Source organism: Triticum urartu, chromosome 5A (assembly GCF_056163025.1).
Source record: "Triticum urartu cultivar PI428250 chromosome 5A, HENAU_Tu73, whole genome shotgun sequence".
Taxonomy (NCBI): domain Eukaryota; kingdom Viridiplantae; phylum Streptophyta; class Magnoliopsida; order Poales; family Poaceae; genus Triticum; species Triticum urartu.
The window spans coordinates 19,647,669-19,656,917 of NC_141877.1; positions in this window are offsets into that span (position 1 = coordinate 19,647,669).

Consider the following 9,249-nt stretch of genomic DNA (forward strand, 5'->3'; position numbering starts at 1 on the left):
AAGATCTATAGAGATAGATCAAGATGCTTGATAAGTTTTTTTCAATGAGTACATACCTTGACAAGATTTTGAAGTAGTTCAAAATAGAACAGTCAAAGAAAGAGTTCTTGTCTGTGTTACAAGGTGTGAAATTGAGTAAGACTCAAAACCCGACCACGACAGAAGATAGAAAGAGAATGAAAGTCATTCCGTATGCCTCAGCCATAGGTTCTATAGAGTATGCCATGCTATGTACCAGATCTATTGTATACCCTACACTGATTTTGGCAAGGTAGTACAATAGTGATCTAGGAGTAGATCACTGGACAGTGGTCAAAATTATCCTTAGTGGAATAAGGATATGTTTCTCGATTACGGAGGTGACAAAAAGGTTCGTCGTAAAGGGTTACGTCGATGCAAGTTTTGACACTAAATCCAGATGACTCTAAGTCTCAATCTGGATACATATTGAAAGTGGGAGCAATTAGCTAGAGTAGCTCTGTGCAGAGCATTGTTGACATAGAAATTTGCAAAATACATACGGATCTGAATGTGGCAGACCCGTTGACGAAACTTCTCTCACAAGCAAAACATGATCACACCTTAGTACTCTTTGGGTGTTAATCGCATAGCGATGTGGACTAGATTACTGAATCTAGTAAACCCTTTGGGTGTTGGTCACATGAAGATGTGAACTAATCACATAAAGATGTGAACTATTAGTATTAAATCACATGGTGATGTGAACTAGATTATTGACTCTAGTGCAAGTGGGAGACTGAAGGAAATATGCCCTAGAGGCAATAATAAAGTTATTATTTATTTCCTTATATCATGATAAATGTTTATTATTCATGCTAGAATTGTATTAACCGGAAACATAATACATGTGTGAATACATAGACAAACAGAGTGTCACTAGTATGCCTCTATTTGACTAGATCGTTAATCAAAGATGGTTATGTTTCCTAACCATGAACAAAGAGTTGTTATTTGATTAACGGGATCACATCATTAGGTGAATGATCTGATTGACATGACCCATTCCATTAGCTTAACACCCGATCGTTTAGTATGTTGCTATTGCTTTCTTCATGACTTATACATGTTCCTATGACTATGAGATTATGCAACTCCCGTTTGCCAGAGGAACACTTTGTGTGCTACCAAATGTCACAACGTAAATGGGTGATTATAAAGGTTCTCTACAGGTGTCTCCAAAGGTACATGTTGGGTTGGCGTATTTCGAGATTAGGATTTGTCACTCCGATTGTCGGAGAGGTATCACTGGGCCCTCTCGGTAATGCACATCACATAAGCCTTGCAAGCATTGCAACTAATGAGTTAGATGCGAGATGATGTATTACGGAACGAGTAAAGAGACTTGCCGGTAACGAGATTGAACTAGGTATTGAGATACCGATGATCGAATCTCGGGCAAGTAACCTACCGATGACAAAGGGAACAACGTATGTTGTTATGCTGTCTGACCGATAAAGATCTTCGTAGAATATGTAGGAGCCAATATGATCGTCCTGGTTCCGCTATTGGTTATTGACCGGAGACGTGTCTCGGTCATGTCTACATTGTTCTCGAACCCGTAGGGTCCGCACGCTTAAGGTTTCGATGACAGTTATATTATGAGTTTATGAGTTTTGATGTACCGAAGTTAGTTCGGAGTCCCGGATGTGACCACGGACATGACGAGGAGTCTCGAAATGGTCGAGACATAAAGATTGATATATTGGACGGCTATATTCGGACACCGGAAGTGTTCCGGGGAAGTTTCGGATAAAACCGGAGCACCGGGGGGTTAATGGGCCTCATGGGCCTAAAGTGGAGAAGAGGAGGGGCTGCCAGGGCAGGCCGCGCGCCCCCTCTCCCCCTAGTCCGAATTGGACAAGGAGGGAGGGGCGGCGCCCCCCTCTCCTCTTTCCCTTCCTTCCCCCTCTCCTACTTGGACAAGGAAAGGGAGGGGAGTCCTACTCCCGGTAGGAGTAGGACTCCTCCTGCGCGCCTCCTACTAGGGCCGGCCGCACCCCCCCTTGGATCCTTTATATACGGAGGCAAGAGGCACCCCATAGACACAAGTTGATCCACGTGATCATATTCTTAGCCGTGTGCGGTGCCCCCTTCCACCATAGTCCTCGATAATATTGTAGCGGTGCTTAGGCGAAGCCCTGCGACGGTAGAACATCAAGATCGTCACCACGCCGTCGTGCTGACGCAACTCTTCCCCGACACTTTGCTGGATCGGAGTCCGGGGATCGTCATCGAGCTGAACGTGTGCTAGAACTCGGAGGTGCCGTAGTTTCAGTGCTTGATCGGTCGGGTCGTGGAGACGTACGACTACATCAACCAAGTTAACGCTTCCGTTGTCGATCTACAAGCTTCCGTTGTCGATCTACAAGGGTACGTAGATCACACTCTCCCCCTCTCGTTGCTATGCATCACCATGATCTTGCGTATGCGTAGGAATTTTTTTGAAATTACTACGAAACCCAACACTGGATACCACGGTACTACCGCTGGGACCCTGACAAAACCACACTCAAGAAAACAAGAACTGCCATAACTTCTGCATATGAGCTCCGAATTGAGCAAACTCAAACTTGTTGGAAACAAGACGACGAGTAGCATCAAAACAGCGACTGGTTATAGTAAGAAGAGGCAGGGGAGGTATGCCTAACAAAAAGAGGAGAGAAACCTCCAACCGAGAAGAATCGGCAAAACCTCCAACAACGAAAACATCATAGAAGAAGCATGTGAACTCCGTTTTCGATGAACTCAAGCTTGTCAACAAGATGACCATAAGCTCTAAGACTCTCAAAGAGAACCAAATAAGAACCAAGAAAGATGATGCAAGGATGCAATGGTTTGAGCTCTCAGTGAACGATACGATTAAGCTACTCATCGAGAGCCCCCCTTGATAGTACGGCAATCGATCCTATAACCCGATCTCCCAACTACCATCATGAGACCGGTAAAATAGAAAACCTATCAAGGGCAAACCTTTGCCTTGCACATGGTCCACTTGAGTTAGATGATGACGATCTTGACTCCCTCAAGTTGGACCACCTTTCTTGATTGGGTTGACTCGATGAAGACTAGTTGATTGCTCCCCCATACTCCACTATGGGTGAGCCACTCTTCCGCACATCTTCACAAGTCCATTGTCACCACAAAGGACGACAAGCTTCAAGCATTTGATCCCTTCGTGATGCTCCACTTGAACTTGCACACCGCAACCTTTCTTGATTGTGTTGACTTGATGAAGACTAGTTGATTGCTCCCCTATACTCCACTATGGGTGAGCCACTCTTCCGCACATCTTCACAAGTCCATTGTTACCACAAAGGACGGCAAGCTTCAAGCATTTGATCTCTTCGTGATGCTCCACTTGAACTTGCACACCGCAACCTAACCCCACAAAGAACCCTCACGAAGACCATGGGTTAGTACACAAAGCGTAATTAACAATGCTTACCATATCATGGGATCACTTGATCCCTCTCGGTACATCCTCTATACTTTGTGGGTTGGTCAACTTGATTCACTCTTTGACTTAGTCTTGATCAACTTCTCACAAGACCACTCTTTAGGTAATTCCTTGAATAGCACCTTGGTCGACACAAACTCTTCTTGAAACCAATACATGTACTCCAAGAAAAGTCTATGGACAAAAACCTTCAAATATAACTCAAGGCAACCATTAGTCCATAGAGATTGTCATCAATGACCAAAACCAAACATGGGGGCACCGCATGTTCTTTCAACAACCATGCCTCTCGCGGAAGAACAACCGTACCTCTCGTGAAAAAAACCTGAAAACATGTTTTTTTTACATTTTTGAGAGGCACGGCCGTGCCTCTCGTGAAAGCACAACCGTGCCTCTCTCGGGAGGAAAAAAACAAAAAACATGTTTTTTCCGTTTTCGAGAAGCACGGCCGTGTCTCTCGCGAAAGTAAAAAAAGCAGAAACACGTTTTTTTGTTTCCGAGAAGCACGGCCGTGCCTCTCGTGAAAGCATAACCATGCCTCTCTCGAAGAAAAAAAAAACAAAAAACACGTTTTTTTCGTTTTCGAGAGGCACAGCTGTGTCTCTCGTGAAAGCACAACCGTGTCTTTCTCAGAAGCAAAATCATGCCTCTCGCGGAAAAAAAGAAACAAAAAACGTGTTTTTTTTCGTTTTCGAGAGGCATGGCCGTGAATCTCGCGAAAGTAAAACCGTCCCTCTCACGAAAAAAAAATGAAAACACGTTTTCTTGTGAAAAGAAAGTCGATTTTTTGGTCCAATAGTTAAGGAAGACCGATGAAAAACCGAAACATCGAAAAAACCCCCAAAAAACTGTTTTAAAAGCCAAAAACGCGTGTGAAAGAATAAAAAACCAAAATCTAAAAGGAGCCTAGTGCGCGACACGTGGCGTACGGCTGAGAGCGCGCCAAATAACACTGATTGTTACGAGGCTCCCGAAGAAGCGCTCGTTAACTAGCGGCTCTCCATAAGTTCACGACATGTACGATAGTGACATATAGGGGAGCTACTATACGGCGCTGCAGGCGCCCATTTGCGTTCCTGATGCTCAAAGACGTGGCGAGTGGGCCGGCCCAGAAAACGCACAGAGCAGTGAACGTAAATCTCACAAAAAACAACAAAAAGAAGAGATCCTTACAGGTTTCGAACTCACGTGCATCCACTTCACATACAAGACCGAGTAGCGAGTCGAGCTACCTGACGTTAGTCACAGCGGCAAGAGCATGATAACAATGTCGTCACGCTATTTTATTGCATAGAGCCATCCATCTATTATATCACTTAAGTTTTTTGAATTATTTAGAAAAAAACCTGAATTTGGGAAAGTTCATCGATTTTGCGAAAAGTTCACAAACATGAAAAAAGTTCATTGATTTTCAGAAAAAAAACATCGAATTTGAAAAAAAGTTCACCAAATTTGAAAAAAAGTACATCGAATTTGAAAAAAGATCATCAGATTTGAAAATTTTCATCGATTTCGAAAAAAGACTTAAAATTTGACAAAAGTTCACCGAATTTTAAAAAAAATTCACCAAATTTGGAAAAAAGTTCACCGATTTGAAAAAAGTTCATTGATTTTCAAAAAAACAGGTTCATCGATTTTGAACATTGGTTCATGATTTTTGAAGAAAATTCGATCAATTTAGCAAAAGGAAAAAAATAATTAAAACCGAACAAAAAGAAAAACGAAAAAGGAAAAAAGAAATAGAAGTACGAAGAAAAGACTAAAGAAAATCTAATTTAGCATATGAGGTGAGGCCGGTGGGGTGGTTAGTACAGGGAAGTAACGACCGGGAGGTCACTGGTTTGAATACGATGGGATCTGGCCAGCTCGCGAAGGGAAAGTGTAGTGAACAAAAATTGACAGAAAAGAGCAAAAAAAGAGTTGCTTCAAACATCAACCCCGCATCGCTCGTGAAGTTAGGCCTTGTTCAACCTTAGCGAACCACCATAATAATTGGACAACTGTGATTTTAATAGCGCTAACAGTACATGAACTACTATAGCCGTGTGATTTATTTATCATTTAGATTTTTTATCATTTTTTAAAATTGTTAATTTAAAATCGTTCATTGATGTTGAGACAAAAGTTAATAAACTTTAAAAAGGTTCATCGATTTTGAGAAATAGTTCATCATTTTTTAAGAAAAGTTCACAAACATAAAAAAGTTCATCAATTTTGAAAAAAGTTTAAAAAGTTCATTGTTTTTTTTAAAAGTTCATCACTTTCGACAAAAGTCATCAGTTTTGAAAAAAGTTCATCAATTTTGAAAAATGTCCACAAATTTGAAGGAACAATTCATCAATCTTGAAAAAAGTTCATCGGATTTGGAAAAAGTTCATCGAATTTGGAAAAAAAGTTTATCAAAGTTGAAAAAAGTTCATTGAATTAGAAATTTTTTCATCAAATTTTAAAAATGTTGATGGATTTGAAAAAACATCAAACATTTAAAAAGGTTCATTGATTTTGAGACAAAAGTTAATAAACTTTAAAAAGGTTCATCAATTTTGAGAAATAGTTCATCATTTTTTAAGTAAAGTTCACAAACAAAAAAAAGTTCATCAAATTTTAAAAATGTTTAAAAAGTTCATCGTTTTTGAAAAAAAAAGTTCATCACTTTTGACAAAAAGTTCATCACTTTTGAAAAAAGTTCATCGAGTTTGAAAAAATAGTTCATCGAGTTTGAAAAATGTCCACAAATTTGAAGGGACAATTCATCAATCTTGAAAAAAGTTCATCCGATTTGGAAAAAGTTCATCGAATTGGAAAAAAATTATCAAAGTTTAAAAAAGTTCATTGAATTAGAAAAAATTTCATCAAATTTTAAAAATGTGGATGGATTTGAAAAAACATCAAACGAGGAAGAAGGAAAAATAGAAAAAGTAAATAGAAAACAGAAAAAACAGAAAACAAGAAACAAAAAAAAGATAAGATAAGATAATAAGTAAAGGAAGTGATAGAACTTAGCACATCAAGATTGTGTGGTGGGGTGGTTACCAATGTGCACCTTGAACCAACGAGTCCTTGGTTTGGTTCCTAGATATCGCTGAATGTTTGCCCTTTCAATACGCGAACGAAAGGGCTAGAAACCGGTGCCTGCAGCGTCAAATATGTTTTGCCAGCATAGAGATACAAATGCTTCAAGACAAAAAGTAGGTTGAGGCATCTATATTGATGTTTTCTCCCAATGCAAGCTACTACTAGTGGGCATCATCAAATAATAGAAAAAATAGACTCCCACTACACATGCGTCCTTACTCTTCACTTCAACTTCTTCAGCGGACCACACTTTTTCTTCCCAAGCATCCGCCTCCTGCAGAGGATCCCACTGCTCCATCCAAACCTACTTTTTCTAACATCTGATCCTACATGACGTATGGGGCATCACCCTGGGCTATGCATTGTGCATGCCCTCATAAGCCCTAATGAATGAGAGATCTGACTTATGAGAAAAGCTGGGGAGGAGGTAGCTTATTTTTTAAAGCCGGTAAAAGAACTGGCCCTTGTTATCGTTCGGCTCGGTGACATGTCATTCCTTGTTTGGAGGTCCAAACAGTCCTAACAACATTTACAGTCGGGCGCCTCTCAAACAAACCTCAAATGTTCGAAAGGACGGGCGGACCGCTGACTGACTGGTCGAAAAAAACAACCCACCCGGGCATCTTAAACCGACCTCAAACGTCCAGTTTCTCCTGCTAGCTAGTGTCTGCTACTAGTTTTTGTAGAACACTCACTGGGCTCTAAGGGATCACAGGTCGGTCCCATCGTCATGGTGGCCTGCCGGGGTGGCTGACCTGGGCTGTTGAGCTCTCAGATAGGCCTTGATGTTCGACTGTATTGTTGTTGCTGTTCGGCTCTGACATGGGCCAAGCTAACAATCCTAACCCAACATTGAAAAGGAGGAATGTATTTAAAAGAAAATAAACTCCGCGAGGGGCTATATCTCACTTACTGCAAGACCGCCCACACAAGACGCCCCACCTGTGTCGGTCCAATTAGCTCCAGTTTTAAAAGCCTTCTATCCCTCCAGTCCACAATCAGCAAACTTTCTGCTGGTTCTTTTTTATTTTCCTATGTTAGGTTTCCAGTTTTGTCGCTTTCTCTATTTCTCTTTTTCATTTTCAAATTCATAATTTTTTTAATCAACCAAGTTTTAGTGAACGGGAACTTTCATGATCAATTTTTTAAAAGTTGTGTCAATGCATTCCTATATTTTTTTATTTACATTTTTATTAAATTTCAACTACCATTTTTAAGCATCTAAATATTTCTGTTAAATGGTACCAATATATTTGAAATGCCACAAACATTTTATTAAAATGTGTAAACAATTTCGTTTTTCATGAAAAAGTCCTAATGTGTGAAACATTTTCAAAAATTTCAAGACTAGTTTTTAAAATTGCATGGGCACTACTTTGAATTCCATGTAAAAAGAATTAAAACTTGTGGACACTTTTTTGAATTGCATGAAAATTTAACATAAAAACTAAGTTTCTAGAAAATATATATTTTGATGAATAGGGAAAAAATAAATAAGTAAATAATAAGGTGGAAACAAATGTGTGTACCTTGTGCTATACGCTGGTTCAGGTGAGCGCTAGGTGAGCGCGAACTTGGGCCTGACCCTTTTATCTTGCGTTGTAGGGAAGCATCATGTTCGCCTCACAACAAGCGAGGTATAGATGCTCCAGCATTTTTTTTGTCTTTCGAGAGCATTAAATAAAATATTACAGAAAATTTTCTTTGCTTTGTTCCTTTAAAGCCAAATGGATAGATAGTGCCACAAAACAAGATTCATATTTCTAATGTTTGTTCTTCACTTCTCCTTCTAACCGGGGTGCTGGGCTGGGTTGGGGCTGGGCTGGTGATAGTTTGTTGGGCTTGTTGACAACACATGAGGTGCCCTTCCCCATACTAACGGAAAGGGGCCGCGGCCTCACAGGTCAAGAGGCAACCGCGCGCACGATGCCTCGAACGGTGGCTCATGATGCAGCTGGCGCGATGCTATTGAACGAATAGCAATGACTGCTGGACGAACAATATGTAATTAACACCACCTGCTTGTGAATAAAAAACAGTTGGCTGAATTTATATAAAATTCAAATAGTGGCAAATTCTTTCTGGGTGCTTAGAAGTCTTCGGTCGTTGACAAAATCCTTTATATTGCAGACAAATAGTTGATTCGTTCTATTGAAAAGACAATTTGTTAATCAAGTATCACAAACCAGTAAAGTATCATACGAAAACTCAAAACAGAAGCAAGCAGCAAGCGACAGAGAACCACCCTGCAAACAAAAAAAGCAAGCGAGATAGAGAGAGAACAGATCGTGCGTCCTCGACTTTATAGAGTGCAACCAACTCATGGAAGAATTGAGATAATGACTCCTCCCCTGCCCTCCCTTCTTCTTTTTTGGAGACCACAAACAAAGAATTGAGATAATGAGGCTCGAACACAAGCTACACTCCTTACGGGCCTACCCAATAGGGTGACACCCCGTTCTCACCGGTCACTCCAACCAAGGATGGATGCATGCTTGCAAATCGTGCTTCATCATGACCGTCCAAGCGAAAACAATGGCCACCCTAACTATGTAGAAGCAAATTTTCAAACCCTTTTTCTTGTTTTCTTACATGTCATTTTATTTTTGCGAGTGCCCTTTTCTAGATTACTAAAAAAGACATAATGTCTCATCTTCTCGATGTCACCATAATATGAAAAAGGAATGGCACAATTA